The sequence below is a fragment of the Perognathus longimembris genome, chromosome 4 (assembly GCF_023159225.1).
Source record: "Perognathus longimembris pacificus isolate PPM17 chromosome 4, ASM2315922v1, whole genome shotgun sequence".
Taxonomy (NCBI): domain Eukaryota; kingdom Metazoa; phylum Chordata; class Mammalia; order Rodentia; family Heteromyidae; genus Perognathus; species Perognathus longimembris.
Window position 1 is genome coordinate 47883881 of NC_063164.1, and position 25069 is coordinate 47908949.

Genomic DNA, 25069 nt, shown 5'->3' on the forward strand with positions numbered 1-25069 from the left:
AATAGAGGAAGCAATTCAGAAATTCATATGGAACAATAAAAAAAAAACCCAAATAGCAAAAACATTTCTAAGTAGAAACAACAGTGCAGGAGGAATATCAATACCAAACTTTAAATTGTACTACAAACCTATAGTAATAAAAACAGCTTGGTACTGGCACAAGAACAGGCCTGAGGACCAATAGAACAGAACTGAAGACCCAGAAATGAACCCACAGACCTACGGCTACCTAATCTTTGACAAAGAAGCTAAAAAGACAGGTTGAAATAAAGACAGCCTCTTCAACAATTGGTGCTGGCAAAACTGGGTCAATACCTGTAACAAACTAAAACTAGACCCCTATCTATCACTCTGCACCAAAATCAACTCCAAATGGATCAAAGACCTGCAAATAAAATCAGACACCCTGAAAACTCTGCAAGAAGAAATAGGAGAAACTCTAGGACTCCTTGGCACTGGAAGAAACTTCCTCAACAAAGGTCCAGAAATCCAACAAATCAAAGAAAGGCTGGACAAGTGGGACTGTATCAAACTGCAGAGCTTCAGCAGGGCAAAGGATATAGCTTCCAAGATAAATAGAAAGCCCACAGATTGGGAAAAGATCTTCACCACTTCCAGTTTTCTGGTGGTTAATTGTCAACAAAAGTCTTATGGACTTTCCTGTCCTGGATGGCTTTGAACTGCCATCCTCATACCTCAGCCTCTTGAGTAGGTAGAATTACAGGCATGAGCACAGACACCTGGTGAATACTAATCTTTACTGATGATTAACTCTAGGAAGATAGGTTGACTTTAATATCAGCCCTCCTTTGCTCTATTCACCATCGAGGACAAACATAGTGTGGCTTGTTTGCCTTGACTCTATTTTTTTTCCATTTCCTACTAGCATCATGAAGTAAAATTCAGTTTATTAACTAGTAGGCAATACCTGCAAGATATCATTTCATGGGTTAAGAAAAGGATTAGAACTATACTCTTGCTGTCTTGAAGAAGCAAGAAAAAGACCAGCTTCTTTCCATTTGAGAGATAGGATTTTTTTTTTCTGGAAAAACTAAATTGGAAAATTGTAACCTCTCTGTACATCAGTTTGATAATAAAAATTTGAAAAAAAAACTAAATTGGAAAACTGGGTTACCTTGAGGGGATCCTTTTGGTTAACTTCTCAGGGTTGAGAGTAAATGTTGTGGAACAAATCATACTGTGAATGAATTTGCCAGTAAGATGCTGGCTTAAGGACTGATCTTTAGTCACCAAGCAAAAGAAGCTGAGGTGTCCCACAGCTGCAAATGGAGACAACTCATTGTGGACAATCTGCTCCGGAGTCGGCGTTGCTGCCTCTACCTCATGATAAATGGCATTGATCATGTAGGTTACAGAACCCCCATCAGCATCAAAGAAAAGACATTATGCTTTGACATTGTCAATTTCTGGAAGTGTCACACAGCACTACAGGGAATGGCTCATTTAATTCCACTTTATAAATTAAACAAAGCAGAAGACCAAGATGATAAATCCAAAATGCTCCAAATATTTAAACTTGAAATATATCAGTTTCATAAAACTGGGGCTAAGATTTATGATATTAAAATTTCAACAAAACCATCTTCAGAAAAGAAAGCTAAAAAAAATCATGTGGAATTGGGAATTTAGTCATATTTGACAGTGAGGAAGGTAGAATCTGATCTCCCTTTTTTTCTTTTAATGAAAGAAATACAATCACAATGACAACATGTCATTTTTCATTGTTTTAGCCGACTGAGATTTCATTTCTAATGTAATTAGTATCTTCTTTGTAAAAAGCTAGAAATAACTTCAACCTTTTGATATGAACAAGTTCTTTAGGCCTCCTGTGTGGGAAGTTCACAAGAGCCCTCAGAAATACTTGCTCTGGGCATTGTGGTTATTTTGGCCAGGAGCAGGGCACCTGTGTGTGCACATGCAGCCTCAGGTCGCCCCTCTGGGCCCTTCTCATTTATCTTAGGAGGGGGAAGGGTGGCATGGAGCCTGCCTGACTCTCTGGACTTGTGATTCCAAGGTGGAAAGAGTCCAAAATTGTTGCTCAGTCCATTAAGCAATCCCATGTAGCTGAAGGGCTTCATCTATCAATCTTGCTTTTCAGACAGTAATCTGCTTATTTAGAGGTTTAATTACATTTTCAGGTCACCCAAGTACTTCTCCTGGATATTTAATAAAATGAGTCCTTATTTTATTTATCACATGATTTGTTTTATACAGGTGATCCCCATATTGCGATAGGGAGTAAAAGGGAACAATTACTTATAAAAGATAAACAAGGAGATTCCTACCTTCAAAGAATCCTGAGTTCACAGAGAAATTATTTGGGTCTTGGGCACAATGATAGCAGGTTGATTTGAAACACCATTCCTGAAACACAACGTCAAATATTGATTTCCCAGTGCTTTTATGACCCATTTAACAACTGGTATTTTTGGATTGGTTTTTTCTTAGGGCAGGAGAAAATTTTCTAGCCAGCCTCCTTCTGAGCACCTCTTAATGATCTTCCCTGATGGGTAAAGATTGAAGTTGAGCTTTGGCCTCAGACACACACAGCCAATGTCAAGGTAGCTCACACACTTGAGTACCTAACACAAAGTCAGCTTGGATGGAGAGTTTTGTGTATTTTCCATGATAACTACCCTCTTGGGCAAGGGGGTGGGGTGGTCCATTGGATATGTCTGCTAACAAATTCTCACTAATTGACATCAAGCCAGGTAATTTCTATGTAATAAGTGTTGAGTTATTTAAGGGCCAGTCAGACCAGTCTGGGCTGGCTCTGTTCAAAGACCTCTTACCTGTTTGACTCTCACCAGGAACATTTAATGTTTTGCCAAATTTTCAAAAATGCAGAGAGTTAAGAACAGCAGTCTTAATCTTTAGCTCTTTGGGCTACTCATTATGGAGCGTAGGATATAAAGAGGGCTTTACAAATCATTATTTCCATTAGGAAGGTGTTAGAACCCGTTCCTCACAGGGCACCCCTCCTCTCAGCCCAGAGGCTGCTCTCTGGGTAGGAGGCCACCGCGGTGCGCTCCAAGCCAGGCTTCTGTTCTATTTCCCCAGCACTTGGAAGAGAAACAAAACAGGCCTAATGAAAAACACACACGGGAAATGCTTTATTATTTCATCATCCGCACCTACTGCGCTCTGGCACGGCCCCGTAGTTAGGAAGAGGGACTTTTCCCTCTGTAAGTGGCCAAGCAGAGTGGCACGAGGCTCCTGTGGTGTCATTTCCTGTCAGATCACTTCGGAAGCATTTGCTCTTATTTCCTACTGGCCACATCCCCCTGACGTCCATCCCTCTCTCTTCAGCCTCAGTATTGGCCACATGCCCTACAGTTAAGTTGTGCTAACTTCAAAGCCCAGTGTTTTCAGAATTAAGGGGGGGGGGGGACCTTGGAAATTCTGGGGCACCCAAAGCAATCAACCCCTAACCTCGAAATGCTGGGAAATGGGCCAGAACCGCCCCAGGGACCCTGACTTCCAAGAGGGCTGGGGAGCAGCACCACACTGGGAAAACTTGCTGGGTTGCCTTGCTTATTTTCGTGGAGGAGGGGGGCCCAAATCACTCAGAGTATCCATTCCTACTGTGATGTCCCACGTGTATTTCATTGATTTTCACCTGAAAGGGGAGTCAGATAGCAGACATTCCCCAAATTTCATTGGGCCACTAGTCAGTGAATAACTCCTTTCATTTTTTTTTAAAGTCCTCATTTCTTTACTCCAAGGTGAAACCTGTATATAATAGACAATGCATTTATTCACATAGAATTCAGCAACCACCAATCACCAAGTAATCCAAGCATGGTCAGGCAGGTATGACTACCCAAGAAATTAGAATGATTTAGCCTAGACAAATAAGACCACCAATGCCTGTCTGTAGTAATGTATCACTAACACCTATTTTCTGTTGTTACTGCTACATTACAGCTTGGTTACTTGGAAACAGTCCCGTTCCTTCTAGCTAGAAGATGCTTAAAGGCACTATTTGATAGATGTTTAATATGTATCTGATTAGTTGAGCTGGGACTATATGACAGGGACCAGAAGGTTAAACTGCCACCTTCAGCCCTTTTTTGTGTTACTTTTGAGGGAGGACCTCAATTTATGCTAGTGTTAGCCTGGGCTAGAATCTCCCTGCTTGAATGCGCCAGCTTCCCTTGGGATGATAGGTGTATGCCACTATACCCAGCAGTTGTGCTTCTCCCATAGCTGGGATAACAGGCGTGTTCCACAGCATCCAGTGTTGGTTGAGATAGAGTTTCACAGTTGTATACCCATGCTGTCCTTGAACCACCATTCCCTCACCTCTACCTCTCAAGTGGTTAGGTTTATAAGCTAGAGCCCCTTTGGCTTGGAAAACTGTTGAGATGGAGGGGGAAAAAGACTCTCCAAAGCAGACATGTGTGAGTATAGCTGTCAGCAATAGATAGCATATGTATTATGTTTCATGTCTCTCTTCATTTTGAGGCACATAGTCAAGAACTGCAAAAACGTTAATGCTAAGTCTGCGGTTATGATAGGAACAGTTTCTTTGACAAGAAAACAAGCTTCACTTGTCAGTATGCAAAGAAACATTTTTTTTTTTTTGCCAGTCCTGGGCCTTGAACTCAGGAGGGCCTGAGCACTGTCCCTGGCTTCTTTTTTCTCAAGGCTAGCACTCTGCCACTTGAGCCACAGTGCCACTTCTGCCCATTTTCTTTATATGTGGTGCTGAGGAATCGAACCCAGGGCTTCATGTATATGAGGCAAGCACTCTTGCCACTAGGCCACATTCCCAGCCCAACAAAGAAACATTTTATTACCAGAATAATTCAGAAGGACAAAGAGTAGTTTGCCAACTTGTGCAAATGTATATGCCTTTGTGATAGACAATTGTCAAGAAATGGATGATGTGAGAGATATAATTGTGTATGTTATTATAATGGTTTTCAGTGGTTGCATTCAAATCACTTAGAAGGCTGTAAAAATATTGTTTCAGGGGCCACATTACTAAATTAGAACTTCTACTGTTGCAACACATGCACAAGGATGATTTAAAGTTTTCTATATGAGCCAGTGTTCATGTAGGCCATGCTTATGGTTCTCAAATATTAGAACCAGAATTGCCTGGAGTGCTTATAAAACTATTCCTTACTGGGCCTTACCTTCTGAGTTTGTGTTTCACTAGGTTTGGGATCATTGCTATCATAGTCAAGTATAACAACTTTCCTGTCTATGCCCTCGCTGCTACTTGGGGAGCACACTTTGAGAAGCACATCTCAACCCTTAGATTTGGAGCTCATGGACCTGTAGTAATTTGGGAGAAATCTAAGGGCTTGTTCTTGGCTTTATGGTGACCATGAACTTGATAAATTTTTTCCCATTTAATCCCCAGTGGTTGGCTTTTTAGTCTCAAGGGACACATGAAGTGCCACATGGGATAAATAAGCACTGGCTGAGCAGGAGACCCAGCAGTTGCTGAACTGTTTCCTAAGACATTTGTGTAGATCATCAAGCAGTGAAATCTGCTTCAACAGATTCCCAGTGGAGATAAAGATGCTTTGTTTCAGAAGATTTCAAGTAGAACATCTATCAGCAGGAAAAGAGAATGGCTGGCTTAGAACACAGCAAAAATTCATCTTGAAACAAGTTTATGTCCTTGCTTCACTCAGGATTCACAATAAATGAATTTATAAGCTTTTATTTGAAGTTTCTCCATTAGCCAATGTAAATTTGCTCTTTGTAATATTAAGATTGTGTGAAGTACTATAAATAGAAACAATGGATTCTGTCAGAATTATTGAGAGAAATTCAGCCTTTAAGAATTTGGCTCTGTTGTGGCTTTGGTTATGTCTTGAGTATGGGGTCATTGCACAATTTAATAATTATGTCACAGAACAAGCAGGGAAATGAGAAAGATCAGATAAAATGTGTACATCTTTAAACAAATAAATGAAAAGTGTTTCATAAAAAATGTGACTATAATAAACATCTTTTGCTTAGTAAAAATGTGACTGTAGCAGAAAAAAAAATGGAGCTAAAGCAGATGTTTTCCTTAATATGAGGTAAATTTCCAAACCAACATTTGCTTACACTCCAATAGCAAAAGCTACTTTAAGATGATAGAATACTAAATAAGACATTCCTAAAAAAAATTTAAAAAAAAAGAATTTGGCTCTGGAGAAGTATCATGTCAGATAAAGCCTATGGCTTTATTACCATACCAAGTAATATTTATTTCTCACCAATCACTGAAGGAGGATCCCAGCTCTCACACTCACCTATCTTTCTTTGACCATGTGCCTATCTTTTTTTTTTTTTTAATATGGGATGTTTCACAAATTTGCATGTCATCCTTGCACAGGGGCCATGCTAATCTTCTCTGTATTGTTCCAATTTTAGTATATGTGCTGCTGAAGTGACCACCATGTGTCCATCTTCTCAGGCGTGAGCCATCACACAGACATGGCAGCGTAACCATCTCGCGCATCTTAGTGGATTCGGCCACCATCTCTTCTTCTCTAGTTTATTACACACATTCAGTGTTGTTACTTTTGGCTTTCCACAATTCAACAGTGGCTCGAACCTTAGGTTTTCTATATGTGAGTTCTCCAACAGAGTTACATGGGCCACCATTTCTAAAGCTTTATGTTGAAAAAAAGTGATCATGTGTTTAAGTGTCAACTTTTAAGTATGCATATTTCAATGAATAGTGAAAATTTACAGAGATGGGTTCAGTGTCCACCCACAGGCAGACTAGTGTTCCTAGTGACATACCAAAGTAACCCAGATAAGTTATGTGACTCTTATTTCTGTTTTCCATTTTCAATAATAAGAGAGGGGCATATAAAGGCTCATTTAATTTTACTCTTCAAGAACTTATGATATGTACCTACTGTCTATGAGATCATCCTATATTCTACAGTTCTTTTTCTTTGGTTTTCAAGAGAAATATTCTCCAATAAACCATAAAGCACTAAAATTTCAATTAAAAATGTAATGATGAGGCTGTTGTCCCTTCGTAAAAGGAGAACTGGATCCCACATGTGAGTGTAGAACTCAAAGCAAAAATTTGTATCAGATGGTTCAGTGTTCAGTGTTATAGCATGTTTTTAGAATACATACTTAAAGTTGATCTGATTAAATAAGTCACAACCTTTAGAAATAAAGACTGGATAAAATTCAAATTAACTGAACATAGATCAGAAATGGGGTGTATATAGGAGGATAAATCCTCATTTAAAAATTTATTGAATCACACAAACATCTATTTCTTGCTTGCTAAGTAGATTAATAAATTAAACCATATTCTTACAAAATTGTAAAATTTGTACAAATCTTGTACAAAATGTGTACAAGATCTACTAAATGTGGGGCTTAGTTTAGTTGGTTATGCAGTTTGTGTTTTAGTATCAGTTTAACTTAACAATTAACAGGTAATGACAACTTGAAGAGCATGGGTGCTCTTTATCATTTGAACATGTCAGATAGTTACATTATAAAACTGTCCTACTGATATCTTTTGCTTAAACACATTTTCCTTTAAAAGTATGTTTTTTCATCCCCTAGCAAAGCTGTGGGAGTTTTTTTTTTCTTTTCTGGCATTTAAAATGAGATAAAGTTTAGCTGACTTCTTTTTCTAACTGTCCCCTTCCCCCTCCAAAGGTTTAATAACCACAATCCTAAGATTTATGGTGAGTGAAAAAGAAAAAACTAAGTAAATTATCTGACTGAGGAGCCATTCTCCCCCTCTCTGGTCATATAGACTATTTTAAATGCTGCTTGCAGCAGTCTAATTAAAATAATTTCTGTCAGAAGTCTGTGAAATATGCAGCCATAGCCCAGCTCAATGTTCTCAAGCAGGAATGACAAATCTCTGCTTAATTGGTACTTAATATGGTAGTGCAGGATTAGCAATTCTCCAGGATAAAAGGAGATAACGAAGAGAAAGCTCTTGCTTGGGGCAAGCAGGGAGCCTTGGAAAAGGAGTAGACCAAATGGTGCTCTCTCCAAAACTGTTCTTATCAAGGACTGTTATTTTGGCCATCATTTATGAAATAACAGACAATTAATGTACATTTTATGACTAGCTCGAGTCCTAATTAAAAACAACTATGAACAAAGAATGTGAAGGGCCTGACTTCCAGAGACCAAAATAAATACTAGCAGACTTATGGCGAGCATTGCTCATCTTGTTATCCTATCTTGGAGATAAGTACCTTGGGAAAGGCAAAAGCCACTTCTGAGGTGCAATCATCAAGTTGAAAGTTATAGTGAATTTGAGAAATTTTGAGCAATGTAGGGAGGGGGAATGGAGGAAAATCATCTGTAGCCTCATCAAATCAATAATACCACTCCTAATATATTGCTGTGCTTCCTTCTCACACTTACCCCTGAACAGTTGGGTTTTTTGTTTGTTTTACTTATTCTAGAAAATGTGCAGTCCATTTTATTCTTTGCCTCCTTTCACTTAATAAAAAACAAAAATACCTAAATTTTTTTTAATTACTGTTTGGTATACTATTACTTTCAATGTTTATACAGTATTCCAGCAAGTGGGCAATAGAAACTAGTGTCTATGCGATGAGCCAAGTGGTATGCTAAGGACTTTCTATGTATTTGCTAATTAAATCACACAATATCTGACTTTTATCACCTGCATTTTGTAAATGAGGATATAGATGCACAGAAAAATTTTAACTCATCTAAAGTCATTCAAACTAGTTAATAGAGTCGAGATTTGGATGAGGGAAGGAGGACAATAAAACCATACTTGAATTCCTGTCCCTCTTCCTTCTCTCCTTGATGTCCCTACCACCTCATCATAGCCAGACAGTGCTCTAGATGTAGTTAAACAACCTCTCTATAAATGATCAGATCCTAAATAGCCCATGCTTCATGGGCTGCCTATAGTTTCTATGTGTTCTTCTTCTCAATGTTTTAAAAATGATGATATAATTCATAGCTTACTGGTCATAGAATAATAGACTACAAAACAGATTTTATCAATAACCTATACTTCTTCCAGTGTACATAAAAAGTAAATTAAACCTACTTGGAGCAAGGCATATGTCTGCAATCCATCTCTTTAGGAGGCCAGAGCAAGAAGATTTCAAATTTGAGGCTAACCTTTTGCTACACAGTAAAAATATATCATGGAAAAGAAAATTTAAGAAAGTTAAGTGAGAAACAATTAAGATAACTAATTTTTGAAAGTTTTTGACACTGGAAAAATCTGTTTTATTGAATGCATTATCATTTTTGACTTACAACTATGTGTGGATGTACACATATCTAAGAGTAGTTAAATGGCTGAAAACCTTTAAGTAGTAAACTGAAGGTCAAAATAAATTTGTTCTTTCCAAATCTCACAAAGTTAACAGAAAGTTATAAGTTTCAGTTTACTAATTTATGCATTTTGATGGGCCACATAAAATTCTGAGCACTCTATTCTTTCCCTTATAGTATTTACACTCATCACTAATCTTAAAATGACATTATCTAGAGACCTATTTACCATGCAAGTTCTTAAGACCCTACCCTAGAATTACTGAGTCAGAAACTTTGATGGCAAAGCATATTCAAGTTTAATCATCACTGTCTTAGGAAAATTTAATTTGAAACAAATCATTTTGAGGTTAAGGCTGTGCTGTATGTACACATACATGCATGCATACATACATACACACATACATACATACAAAAAGAATTACATTGAGCTAAACATGCTCCATGCTATAGTATTATCTTATTATTGCTCACCACCTACAAACACAAGAATCATAGTAAGAAACTTTCAGAGTTGCATCTGTATCATGTACAGATAAATGAATAATGTACGCTGTGTGATCCTGTATTGCTTTTGTCACAGCTACTTTTTGGGTTGTTATGAGTACATAGCATTAAAAGATTAGCACATTAAAAGATTTTAACCTAAATATCTGAACACCCCTTTTCAAAATCTTTTTATTATTGAGCACTCTCCCTCTAAAATTTAGAATATACTGCTTTTAAAAATTGAAGAAATTATAGCCATAAACTTCTCAAATTTGGTGAAGACATAAACCTGAAGCTATAAAGCTGCAGAGTCATAAAGCTCAATGAACCTCCTAGAGAATAAACTCAAAGAATTTCATGACATCATAATCAAATTGCTGAAAACTAAAACAAATTTTTTAAGAATGTTGAGAACATCCAGAGAAAAACAACATATTATTTATAGGAAAGCAAGGAACCTGACTGCAGATTTCTCATTAGAGACCATGGAGAACAGTGGGACATAACATCATAGCTTTCAAATGCTGAAAGAAAAGAATTTGCAACACCTAATTTTCTAGAGAAAAATAGCTTTCCAAAATAAAAGTGAAATAAACATTCTTAGTTGAAGGAAAACTTAGGCAATTCATTGCTAAAGGAAGTTTTCAGAAAGAAAGGAAATGATACCAGAAGGAAACCTGGAACATTGAGAATGAAGGGAATGAGAGAGAAATGCCAAATACTTTGGTCCATGTGGCATAGTATTATCTTCGTTTAAAAAGAGATTGGAAGGGAAGCATTAAAGCATTGTTCAATACAAGTTTCAAAGAGTGTGGGTGTAACCTATGACTTTCATGAGAGGGGAGTAAAACAGGACCAATGCAGCAGCATGTTTTCTGTGTTCACTTGAAATGGGGCATAATGATTCAAAGTAGATTATGAAATGTGAAGTATGTATTATACGATCTTTAGAGCTATCACAAGGACTATATTCCAAAAGAAGGCAGGAAAGTGAATCTAAAAGAGATCAAGCAGCAAAGAAAAATATAGACATAAACCAAAACATTTCAATAGTTACATTAAATATAAATGGTACACATCATCCAAAACAGATTAGTAGAATAGATTTTAAAAAAACAAACATGAGAGTCCTTTCCACGTTTTACTGTATGTGTCATTGCACATATAACCATATAGGTAGATAAAATGTAAGAAGATAGCAAAGAATACACTGCAAGAACACAAGTTAAAATGTTATTTCCATGTGCTTTTCCTAGAAAAAAAATGTCCACTATTCAGGGGCCCTGACATTAGAGTAAGTCTGATTGCTTAAATGAAGTCCTTGACCTATTGTTTTGACCTATCAGATCTACTTAAGGTATTTCTTTATTTCAGCTGAGCTAAATAGATGCTTAAGAACTACTTCATCATTCTTCTGTCATTTCAAAGGGTACCTACACATTCATGAATGTCTCTGTCTGGTATAAACACCACTAAGTACAAAGATTGATTTAAAATGGAGGCAAAATCAATCTGGATATTCACATATAATCTTTTAAATCGAAAACCCTACAGCCCCCAAGCTCAATGTGGCTCTAAGTATTAATGCAACATCATAAATACATCAGATTTGTCCCTGCACTCACAGTAGACACATACACACAGAAGGTCACAGCTCCTTGGAAAACCACCCATGTTCTCTTCCTCAGCCAAAGTAAGTGACACATATGGTTCCTGTCAGTAGCACTCATTTAGAGAGATGAAACTCCTACAACAGCTAAGTTCAGCTTCTCAATAGTGGCCCTTTCCTTTGATTTCCAAGATATCAAATGACTATTCACTAAACCCTTATAATTGAGTTGTACCCAGTCTTACCTTTAATGAAGAGTAAAGACACAGTCCATTTCAAACTATTTTTCCAAGGCATGATTAACACATCTTAATTCATTCTGATACTCACCTTCTTTAATATTTTCTATAGAAAGAACAAACGAACGATGCATGTGTTCACTTAGTGTGTGTAAATAGCTGAAAAACAGTTTAGGGACATATATAATTTTCATTGTTAATATATAACATTGAATATGCTTGTTAGCATAATAAGCAATAGTCAATTATGAAGTTAAAAAAAAACAAGTTTTACTTATAGGAAGAAGAAATTGTTTTCTTCCAACCTAGCTTGAATTCAGCTTGCAACATTGTTTCCTTTCTTTTTGTTCTTCCTGTCTTTTTCTTGTGCAATGTGAAAATACAAGGCAGATGTCTTCATCTCCCTGGAATGCTTTTAAACTTAATGATTGCTTGTAATAAATCAGTGCTTTTCAACCTGTTTTCTATCATCAACACATATATACCTTTTAAAGATATTAGTCTCCACAGAGATTATTAGAAATAATTAGGGCAAGCTAGAACTTATTGCTATTAATATTTTAATGGACATATAGTTGGTATGTGTTAACACACACATACTAGACAGGATCTTTTGCATTTTTAAAAAGACATCAAGTTAATTTTTATGCTGGGTTATGTATCTGTGCATAAATACTCATATACACAGACATACATACAACATGAAAGATTGTGAAAATATAATTGGATGATTTTGAAAGTTACATGTATAATATTAATTTACAAATACACTGGGAAATTAAGAACTTTTAGAGTTTTAAACTTCTCTTGATTAATATTTCTGAAGGTACAATTTATCTCTTCAAGGCTAATAAAGTATTGCATATTTCACACTTTGCGCTTTGGTTTGCTCAGGATTTCCAGGTTCCAATTTTGTCAATAAACAAAATTTGGTACTCTGAACTCCTCTCATTAATATAGAGAAGAAAAATAACCTGTGAAACAGCAGCCCAAATGAGAGAGGTGGTATAAATAACCTCACAAAATGTGACATGTAGGTGACCTATATTACATGGATGAAATCTGGTGATAGCAAAACAAATCACTACTTTCCAAGACCTTATGAATTAAGATGTGGCTAGGATTAATGCTAAGTTCCCCAACTAACAATGACTGAATCTGAAGATGTGATGGGTTTTAAAAAGCTTTGCAGTATACTATGCTAAAATAAATTTTTCTAATAGTGACATCCATAAGAAATTTTTACAAGGCAGACTAACTACCTATCTTGATTTTCAAATGTTTAAAAAGCTGTTTCTGACTTTCAATGAATCAAGTCTACTCATTCACCTTTCAATAGGCCATAAAGTTTCATGCATGAAAATCTGGATAGGAAATTATGAGACTTAGGTTATGGGCTTCCTTCCTAAAGGAGAACGGGGCCACCCAAACTGGGTGGAATTGTTCTGTCACTTACCTTTTCCTTCTCAGCTAGGTAACCATGTTACAAAAGCTTTCTGTGCATTGGGTCTGTGGAGTGATGGAGTCTTGATGTTCAATGCCTACTATTAGCTCTGCTATTGAGCAGAACCTCAGTTTTGTTATTTATGAAATGGGCTGGAGGGCTTCTGAAGATGTATGCAGAACTTCTAGTGATCAGAAAAGCTTGTACAGCCCTCCTGGCAGGCTGTGGTAGGTACTGTTAGATACTGTTGGCTTGATTTGTATTGACATGTCTGACCTTCAAAACTCAGAAGTTGCTCTTTTCAGTGCTTTCCAACATAGCACCCATTTATCTGGTAAAAACTACAGATAGAGGTGGATGAGATCTCAAAGCTTAGGTTGTGTAAGTTTTTGATGCACAGTTTGAGAAAGAGAATCTTAGAGAAAAGCCATCAAAAGTCAGGATCTGGATCTGTGTCTTTAAACCACTGTGTTAAACACAACTCTCTCCTCCAGTTGTTAAAAACTTCATATTTAATCATTATTAGATCATATTTTTGTAGTTGGTTACACTGGTACTTTTTTTTTTTTTTTACCGTTTTTGGTGGTACTCACATGGGTACTTTTCTATTACTGTTGCTAGGAAGACTTCCTTTAAAGAAGCACTTAGAAAAAAGCTCTAGGTAGAGTTCAGAGAAAAGTAGGGATGTTCTACATGGAGGAGCCTCTCATGCCCAGAACCTCTGGGAACACCTCAGCCAAATCCTCAGCTTCAAGAGCATCAGGGTCTGTGTTACCTGGTTGTCTTTATTAGACATTTATATCTCTAAATCAGTAAAGGTTTTTGTATTGGGAACCAACTGAGGTGAACAGTCAGTAAGTCAAAATGAAGACACACCAAGTACATACATTGATAAAGCCTGTTAAGGGATCTCAAGACATAGTGTTTGGTTAAGAAGTATATAACATGAAATAAACTAATTCTTTTGAATTGAGAGAAAAAGCTTGGAAGATACCATATTTAGGCTAACTGGCCTACTTATCACTAATGTCAATACATGACAATTCTACCCGCATGTGCTTGAGGAATAATGTCAATATTTAGGTTCATGCTTGGGGTATGGTATGTCATTTTGCTTTAACTCTACTCAGTTGTTAAGACATTTTATTATCAGAGCTCCATGTTCTTCCTTGTGGTCAGTGAAGCAAATCAGCTCAAATGCTCTGGTTCCTGGGATTATTTTTTACTATGTTACTTATTTTACTTGTGCATAAGATGAAATGAAAATAATATTTCTGCATTCTATGACTCTACAAGTTCATTGTGTAGGATTAAAGAAGTCTAGCTTGTAATATCATTATGTAAACATAACTGAATAGTGAAGGGCTGATACTTTATCCCTTTTTAAAAATTCTAAAATAGTCTCCTCTTGTTTGAGTTTTATATTTTTTCCTTTTCCTATATTAAAAATAGCTTCCTGAAGGTCGCTATATTGTTCATCCCCTATATTGTTCATCCTTGATAGAAATGGGAAAGACAAAAAAAAAAGACTTACCATTCCAAAATATTTTGTGAAAAGAAAAAGGTGAGATTTCATTTTTCTCCACTTGTCCTTTTGAAGGTAAATATCTCTCCAAAAAAAAGCAGCTCAATTCCTAATGGCATTTTTTAGGAATACTGAAGACTAAAGTCATTTCCACTTCCTACAGTCACTTGTGCATTGATGAGGAGCGGATCCTTGTAGAGAGGAAACTCCAATGCTATGCTAAGGATGCACAGAACACGGACACATCTCTTTCACACGCCCCATTGCAGCATTACAAATGTTAGTCATTGTGGAAAATGACTGTGAATAAGGAACATGCTCCCTGTCTAAGGCTCTCATGAGGAAAGCATGAAGCTCACTAGAGTTTGGTTTAGAATACCCCCTCAGTTACTCCCCACTTGACTGCTCTACAAGTTCTCTCCTTTACACTGACTTTACCTAAGTGCAATCAACTAAAATATAAAGTCTCAGTCCACTATGCAAATGAATAGAAAAGTAGCAATCTTCCAAGCATGCCCATTGTCGAAATGTGTCCACAAAGAGGGGCACTACTTTATCCATATAGAAATAACAGCTCTTGAAATGCTCAAAAGAGAGATTCAAATGTCACATTGCATAAATGCAAATTAACATCTTTCTGAAGGAGAAATTGAGCAGTGTATTTCCAAAACCCATGAGGTCAATATGTCCAGTTATATTCTAAGAAAAATAGTCACGAATGTATATCAAGATGTAACTGAAAAAAGTATTCATTACAGTAAAAAAAAAATTGAAACTGAAAGCAGCCTCAGTTTCCAGTGTAATGATTGAAATCACACATGCACACCAAAAAACAAGGCTGGAAAATAATATTTAGTAAGATAGATTCTGTAATATATTAATGAACAAAAAGATCACATTAAGTTAAAAAATGTGTAAAAGAAATATTGGAATTATATATACTGAATGTTATGGGTGGTTATTTCAGAATTGTAATATTGGGGTCACTTATGCATTTTAAAATGTTTTACAACAAATATAAATTACTTTAATAATTTTTTTTTTACTTTTGGAGAAGAGAAGAAATGAAAGAGCCTTGAAAGAGGTGAAATGTCTTTGTAGAAACTGAGTGAATGATTAATTATTTAGGAATCTGTGTTAAACTTTCACATTCTAAGTGCAGTCCAAAACAAAACACAATTCCTTTGTAGGATAGTATAATTATTTCTTTAGGAAAATTGTCTTCACTTTAGTAACTTCCAGGATATTCTATCATGTTTTATTCTTTTTCTCCCCCATTGTTCAGATTTACAGCACCTGCCGTTGTTCTTAATGTAGTAGGTGCACCTTATTTCTACAGCGCAGTGAAATTCCAATGCTCTCCATTTCACATTTTGCCTTTAGCAACAAGCAGTCTGGGAGACATAAAACCAAGATATTTTCTAAGGGCAGGTAGCAGGCACTTTTGCTAAATACGAAATACCAAAGCTACCCCAAGCTAGAAGGGCATTTACTAAAAAGGTTGTAAGTAAGCACCTGATAATTTTAAGCTACTCAAATGGGAAAATTTTTGAAGTTGTGAATGAGTGCCTTAAGTCAAAGAGATCTTTGCAAAGAATCACGAACCATCTTCCACAAAGAACCACAAAATATCCATCTGGAAGAGATGTGAATTTGACCTTTGAATGAATAGCATGAGATAAAAAAGAATAATACAAAATTTCCTTTTCTCTTGCCAAAGCCTGAGAGGCATTGTAAAAAATAAAAATAAAAAAAAGATGGCTAAAGTTATGCATGAGCTACAGAGTCCCCATAACTGATTATGGGGCTAGGGAAGGCTGTGAAAATTCTCCATGCCTCAGTTTCTTTGTCTTTGTTATTAAAGTGTGCTACTCTGATAGGGCTAAACTAGAAGTTACAAAAACTAATGCTAGTGCCTTTTATGTTTGACAAATAGAAAGCATTCTAATTTTTTTGTGATATTGTTTTAATTATGTTATCCTATTATTTTCGTGTAGTTCAGCACTATAACCAATAAAGGGACTCATCTTGCTCTGAATTCATAAATAAAAGAAATTCTTTGGAACTTCTGCTTGGAAAATAGATGTAAAAATCTCAAATCTACTTCACATTCATACATACATAAATGGATCTGCAACCCAAGTTCCATTCACAGTGGAATTCATAACTTCTCACCTGTTCTTTCAGACTATATTCTTCTGTAGCTCTCTTCTCTGCAATGCACACATGTGGTAGGAACAATTAAACTTCTCGTTAGGGCAGAATAATGAGGAATTGCCTTAGGTAGTGCTGTGAAACATTGTCTGTTAAGGCAGGACAAGGCTTGGGTGCCCTCTCATTTTTTTGGACCTACTCTATTAGCAAAGGTTTCTTCATTTCCTATTAATCTACCTATGGTTTCAGGGATGATTAACATTCTGAAAATAGCTTCTATGGAACAAAGAAATTCCACTTAATCTTTATCAGGATACCACCTTCCAATACTTAATCAAATCACCATTACCTAAAAGAACAATTAACAATTTAGGTTTTTGACTGACTTTTGCTTCATGTAGCACAGTGTAAGTTGTTACCAATTTTGGTGTGAGACTGAATCACATAGTCTGTTAATCACCCTTGATGAGGGTAAAAACTTAGCTGTGAACTTTATATTATGTCCACCAGTCATATTTTGATGTGTTGGTCCATGCCATAACCATCAGACTCCAAAATACTATCATTAGCATTTACACAATAACAGAGAGCAACAAGGTGGGTCTAATCACACAAGAGTAAATTCTGTTTTTTAATATAAAAAATATAAAAGGCAAAGTATTAAGAAAAAATTAGCTTCTGGACAATGTTAATGGACCTGCCTATCCATTAATTAATTGTCCAAATATACACACAAGTTAAATTAAAATAATTCCAATCATCACAAAAGATGTTCCCACTGAGTGCTGGTGGCTCATGCCTATAATCTCAGATCATATCTTAGATCTCAGAAGGCTAAGATCTGAGAATTGTGTCTCAAGGCCAGCTTGGGTTGAAAAGTTTGCTAAACTCCATCTCCAAAATAACAAGCAAAAACCAGAGTTGGATGTGTGGCTCAAGTGGTAGAATGCTAGCCTACCAAGTATTAGGTCCCTAGTTCAAATCCACAATATCATCCCTCACCCCACAAAGCAAAAATTCCCATTACAAGCTTTATTAAGAAAACCTTATACTGCAGAAACTAAAGAGAGGAAGGACATCATATGCTAAAACCAATTACCATGTGTTTGGATATGTTTTGAGGATGCAGCATTTAGCAGATGGTAGCATATGGAAGATAATATAGAATATGATAATTCATCAATATTGTCAATTTGGATTGTGAAATAGATAGGTGATTAGAAGAACTGGGTGTGTCTCTGAGGGCATTGTGTGCAACAACAGGAAATGGGAAAGACACTCAAAATAAGATGGCAAAATTCCAGGATAATCTAAAAACACTTACTGAATATGCATTCAGAGCCAGACCAACTTGATTTACATCATTTAACTTAAACCTTAAGAAAAGGCGATAAGGTCATTATTATACCCATTTTCCAGATGAGGAAACAGATTTACAGAACAAGAAATTCAGTAAATAGCTAGTAAATAGTAAAATGAGGCATGAATACAAGGAATACAGCTCTCAACCTACATTGTATGCAATGCACTCCTTCATAGAGTTCTAGAGGCATTGTAAGGGACATAAACAGGCTTAGCCTAAGTACATGACAAAGACCTCTTTGGCAAACAATCTAAAGTTAGGAAACAGAATTGCATCAGACCTTTGCTAGTTCCCAAACACAATCCTTATCTGGACACCCCTCCCTTTGCTATTCTATAAAATGCTTATGTGCTTACAAAGTATGCAATAGCAATACTGCTTTGATCCTAGAAGCCACCATTATGGTAGAGTTCAAGAAAGGCATCCAAATTCTACACACACACACACACACACACACACACACACACACACACACACACACACACACACACACACACACACACACATCAGCAAGAGAAGCCAAGCCCAGGAAAACCACTTAACTTCCCTCGATCTGTTTCCTCATCTTACAAAGGAGGAAGGACATGGTGATCTATAGAGTCCAGATTAAAATTCAGCACTAGCAATTTCAGACAAACTTTAGAATTGCAAAAAAAGGAAATGCTGACTTAATGAGTGGCAGATGTCGTGTGGATGTGCTGCCATGATGATCCTTGACAAATAAGCTTGTTTGCTTCATTAGTGACAGGATGGCAGGTATCTTATGAAAATCTCTGTTTAACAATCTGAAAATCTCTAACATAAAACAAAGAAAACATAAGACAAAAAAACTAGTCATACTCTATGACAAATGGGAGAGATATATTTAATATCCATTTTATAAAAATTACACAGCTTCAATTAAAAAAATAACAGCTTCCTATCTTAACCTAAATATTGAAGAGAATGAAATACATATGAAGTCTGGTTAAGGTCAACAGTATCATTAACTCCTGATCCTTCAGATATGAAATGAACCAACTGAAAATATTTATTTCCTGGTTGTTTGTATTTAAATAACACCATTCCCAAAGGAGAAGCTTGGAAATGAAGCATATCCTCAGTTAAGAGGAGTCATCTGAAAATAAATCTTGGAAGAATACTTAGTGAGTTCCTAAACATGTGTGATGATTTAGCATTTCTATGTCATGTGATAAAAGTGAGAAGAGGTGAAAGATTTGTATTTTTTTATTTGTCCATTTTGCTCTTTAAAGCATCTACTTGATTTTGCTTTTGCCTATTCATGCTTAGTCTTGTAAAATGAGCTTTTCTATATGCACTTTTCATTAAGCTTTTTTAAAACTTCTATTTATTGAGCTGTAATTTACCAACAGTAAAATGCACAAATCTTATGTGTACAGCCCAATGATCTTTTTACATATGTATATACCATGTTAACCACTACTCAGATGAGGATATAAAACATTTTCATTGCCCAGAGTTCCCTTGTGTGTCTTCTTAGTCAATAACCTTCAATGCCATGGAAGTAGCTAGAATTCTGATCTATTTTCATGAATTACTTTTACACTATCTGTGAAATTCATATAAATAGATTCCATACTCTGGATTCCTATGTCTGAGTTCTTTCAATTAATGCAATAGTTTAAAGATTCCTCTTTGTTAAAGCATCACTAGTTGGTGCTTTTTATTGCTGAATACAGGGCTACAGAACCCTTTGTGTATTAATTTACATACTTCTGTACATTTGGGTTGTCTCCAGGGTTGGGCTGCTATGATGAAGACTGTAGTACAACCCTTCTAGTAGAAGAAGAGCTTTGTTTACACTTCATATATACTTGCTTCTTTTGGCATGTTTCCAAAGTAGAATTTCTTGGTCATAGAGTGCTTAGCTTTCTATATGTTTTTATTAGCATTGTCTAAGAGCTAGATATATATGAATGATATCTTTAACAGAAAAAAGTGGGTTTTCTGGGCATTTCATTGTAATCCTCAAAAATCCAGCATTAATATAGACATTTTATCCAACTATGTCTCAGAAATTACCTTCCATGGAGGGTAATACATCCTTGACAACAGGGAAAAATCTAGCTCCTCTCTCATCAAGGACATTATTCTCTGAAAACTAGATTTCCTAGTGCACAAAAAACACAAAATCCTTGGCAAGGCCAGACTCTTATCTCATTTGGTCATTCAGGTTTCCACAGAATCTGGTATCATAATTCTGACTGCCATGTGTTCAGAATCAAGCTGTAGACTTCAACCTCTACAAGGCTCAGTCATTTAAAAACCCATCTCCTCTGTTCAGATAATCATCTTTCTTTTGATTTATAGTATCTGGCCTGCAGGTGTTGAAAAACTGTTCTTCATTTAGCCAGTTAACAATAACCCCAGAACGCATATTTCCAGGGCTACATCACTTTGTCCTCTCCTCTCCCACCCCCACCTCTACCCTCCACCACAGCCCGTTGATGGCACTTTCCTCCCTTCAGTTGCAAATCCATAAAGTGCCCTGGGTCATAGTGTGTCATGGAAGGCAAACCCCTATAATTCCACCCCAAAATGGAAAAAGAAAAATACCCAAAGGGATCAAGGAGAGTGTCTCTCCACACAATTATTTTTTTCTGATAGGAGATGATTCATCACCAGAGCGAGAGATTTATACATACATTTCAACATAAATCTGCATCTGTAATTATGAGTCATAATGATCTTTATAGGCTGCACTAAATTGGTGAAGAAGAGTTACTGTTATTGACAAAGCATTGACCTGAACATTAGTGGAGGAAGAGCTAATTATTTTTTTTTTCCTGAGGAGTGAGACTTCTTTTCTAGTTATGAATCACTTTGAATTGGGCCTTTGTGGAATATATTTTTTCAATGTGAAAACAAACATAAGTGAGCCTCTCAAACACATCCTATATCCTCACATAATTACAGACAGGTAAAAAATTTAAAACACATTCTAGAGGCTTACTTGATGATTGCAAAGATAGTGATCAGGATTTACAAGCTGCCTGAAGAGCTCAATCTATACTTTTTGAAAACAAGTTGTCCGTGAGACAGTCCCATATCTGAAAGTCAAGGGCCTATTTTTAGCTGGGCATTCTGGAATTCAAATGTGGAGCTACTGTTAGCCTTAATAGAGAGCTGTGCGGCTGACAACTGTGTTCAGGCAGCCCAGAAAATGTACTCCATGGAAGGCTAAGGGGAGCTTTAAATCACAGCCTTATCATACTTGCATGTTATTGGCAAGTATCCCTAAAAATAGAATCTCATTACTTTAATTCTACAGTATTCTTAGGTTAGCCAACCTTTATTATTAATAACAGCATTTCACATTTATACAGCACTGTCTGCGGAAGAGAACTTCCCAAATTATACACATAAAACTTTCCTACCTTAATGTAACAAGTTCTGGGTTAAGAGGGCAGGAGGTAGATGGGAAGTAGTAGCCCCTGCCCTCTATCTAGGGACTGAGAAAAATGTCATCAGGTGGCTAAAACAAAGCCACTCTTTATACTCACACCGCTTGCCCAACAAACATTTTAATCCTGTGAAAGTATGTTGTATTTTTCATGGATGATTTGCAAGGCTCTGGGGGTAGTCACAGCTATCCTAAGAATAATAAGCTACTTCTATGATACGTTTTGTGTTTTGGTGTGAGCTGCATTTGGGAAACAACCACCACAATAAAAATGCAGTTTTGTTTTGATTTTTATTCCTCAGCCAGCCTAATGGTTGTAAGAAGCCAATCTATGAACTTAGGAACTTGAACACAGCTACTTAGAATAAAAGAAGGATGGGACACTGCAACTACCATTGGGTTTTCACAGATTGCTTTCCAAGGTTGTGTGGATAGTCTATAAAGTTAGTAGCCAGGTTGTCTGCTTAAATGTAGAATGGGTACATTGAGATTATTTTCTGAGCATAGGTAATATGATATGTAAGATTCTACTTTAACAGTACATCTTGCTGAGCACCAGTGGCTCAGGCCTGTACTCTTAGCTATGCAGGAAGCTGAGATCTGAGGGTCATGATTTGAAGCCAGCGTGGGCAGGAAAATCCTTGACACTTGTCAATCAGAAGAAAAAAGGTAGAGCTGTGGTTCAAGTGGCAAAGTGTTAGCATTGAGTAGAAGAGCTAAGACACAGTGACCAGGCCCTGGGTTCAAGCCCCAGTACCAGGACAAAACAAAATAAATTAGTGTATCCTAATAACTTTATGTGTGCGTGTATATGGTGCATGCTTGTTTGGTTGAGTGTAGGTGTAAAAGAGAGAAAGAGAAGGAGCGACAGAGACAGAACAAGCCATGTAGTGTATTCAGACAGTCTGAAACTCAGTGAAGATCTCAGTAGAATAGACTTACAAGGTAGTAATCGCCACAGACTTGGTGCATTTAGCATCACGAGTGGGTCATCTAAGAAAGTAGCCAAAATCAGGACTTCCATAATAACAAACACTTACAAAGGGCTTTCTGAGTCAAGTGCTGTTTTAAGAATTGAACATGAAAAAATGGAGTAAGACAGTCTCTTCTCTCCAGCCAGTTTGTAACCTAGAGAGGAAACTTGGACACATAAAGAGGAATTTCAATAACTGGGAGCAGCATTTTAATAAGTACAGAACAATAATGCTTTTAAGGGACCATTAAGAGAAAGAGCAAGCCTTGGGTAGCCAGAAAATGCTTCCTAGAAGAGGAAGCACAGAAGGTAACTAAGAGAGGAATGAAAGAGGAGGAAGTCCCTAAGGCAGAGAGGAATCTGTAGGTACAGAATTGTCTATGCAAGAGACTTACATAATCCTAGAACTGAAAATGGGTAAGACTGAAGTCTATCCAATACAAGTCAAATGGTGGCCACAGGAAGAAGGAGCAGATTCCTGAAGTGCTGTGTGCAATACAGGAAAGAGCTTAGGCTTTACTCTGAGAGCCCTGGGGACTTTATAATGCAGCTTTTAATATGGTTAAGACCACAGTTACACTTAAATATATGGGGCTGGGAATGTGGCTTAGTGGTAGAGTGCTTGCCTAGCATGTATGAAGTCCTGGGTTCGATTACTCAGTACCACATAAACAGAAAAAGCCAGAAGTGGCACTGTAGCTCAAATGGCAGAGCGCTAGCCTTGAGCAAAAGCTCAGGGACAGTGCCCAGGCCCTGAGTTCAAGCCCCAGATTGGGCACAAAAAAAAAGTACAATAGGAAGTAGTTCTAGTTGCTATACCTCATAGTTGTACTTCTGAAACTGGCATAAGCCATCACCTTATCATTTTCTCCTTCATTTCCCTTTACTTCCTTCCCTATAAGTGTCCCAAGATGACAACACTGAGGCCAAGTAAGCACCCCAGTTCTTCTGTGGCCTCAGACATAAAAACCAATGGAAAGACTCCCAAGATTGTGGTTGTTATCAAAGCACATTGAATACTCACAGCTGCTTCCGTGATGCCGAGATCTCAGAGGTGAATCCTACAAAATGTTAGTCTTGTGTTTGATGCCTAAGGTAAGAAAAAAGTAGACAAAGGGTACTTACATAAAAGGTGCATTTCTCATGCATTGACCATGATAAATATGTTTGGTTTAGGAAACAAAAAGTGAGCTGGGAAGCTTACTTTCGACAGGAATTGTATGCATGTGTGCTTTAGAAATGAGGAAAAGTTTCAAGAAAGACTAGTTTGTTGGGTTTTACCCACATTGTGGTACCTGGGAACATTTGAGCAGCATTGACTGTTTCTATTATGGAATTCTATGTAGTGGCTGGCTAGACTACAGGCTTACCATGGTCAAGCACCACCATTGCCTTCTGGAAGGATTCAGTTCAATTGCCTTTCTTCCTTGTTTCCTTCTTGTTTAACCCTAAAGCTAAGAGAGGAGATTCCCTCTCCCTACATAGCCTTTGGAAAACAAAGATACAGTGGCGGTTAATTTGAATGCAAAAATGGGACAATCCTTTAAAAATATATAAATAAAATTACAAGAAAAAAATGGGACAATCTGGCTGATTATTATGGACTGCTGCTTTCCTTTGGAAAATTTGCTTCCATATCATAGTAAGTTTATAGAATTGTAAAATGTAGGATTTGATTTTTAAAGACAGTTTATATAAAGAACTGAGCAAATACCTGACAGTTATAAAACCCTGATAAATGTGAGTTACACTGTTTTTAAGGTTTTTGCGGGCCAGACTGGTTAAATATATTTCTTTACTTTAATCAATAGGCCCTATGTTTAAAATGGCACTTCTCTTTTATCTACCAACTTAGGATGCCCATGAGTTTGCATTCATATTTCCTTTTCCCTGTCATTCAATAAAAGTTCTGTCTTTCTACTTTGTGCTTCCTTTCAGAACATTTTTGAACTGAAGATTTTCTGTAGGAGGAAAGAATTCATTTTTAGGTTAGAGTTTGCTGGAACTACATTCATACAGTGAATGATAAAAGCAATTGGGCAATATGTGATCACAATCCAGTGAAATTTTATATTTTGTTACCTCTTATTTCTGTAGACCACTCCTGAATAAAGCATTCAAGATGTTGGGGGAAAAATGAACATAAACATATTAGCCATAGTACAAGTTAGAATATTACATAATTTCAAACAACCTAAACACCTACCTATAGAGTTGTGGTTAAATTTATAGTAAGACATTCAATCAAGAGAATATTAGAAATTCAGCATTGAGAGTCCATTCAGAAATTTTGAAAGGATTCAGGAGTGGTTTAGCTTTGAAGGAACACTTAAAAGAAGAAATTCAGTGGCCTTTCTGACACAGCCTCTTTTTGAAAAGAGATATATTCAAGATATTCAGCCAATTATTAAGTGGTTCTTTTTATTTTTTATTAATTTATTTATTGTCAAAGTGTTGTACAGAGGGGTTATAGTTTCATATGTAATGCAGTGAGTATATATCTTATCCAACTTGTTACCTCCTCCCTCATTGCTCTCCCTCCTTCCCCCTTCCCCACTTCT

At 36.7% G+C, this 25069-nt stretch overlaps 1 long non-coding RNA gene and 1 other non-coding gene across 2 annotated transcripts in view; both read right to left on the reverse strand.

The window, feature by feature from the left end:
- LOC125350526 overlaps window positions 1–11733 on the reverse strand; it is a 73566-nt gene extending 61833 nt beyond the window's left edge. The window contains exon 1 of the long non-coding RNA XR_007210761.1: window positions 11632–11733. This is a non-coding gene — a long non-coding RNA (uncharacterized LOC125350526). The remainder of the gene's footprint in view (window positions 1–11631) is intronic.
- On the reverse strand, window positions 6320–6426 carry LOC125350996. Its single transcript, XR_007210894.1, has one exon. It is a non-coding gene; the product is annotated as a U6 spliceosomal RNA (small nuclear RNA).
- Window positions 11734–25069: the final 13336 nt, after the last annotated feature.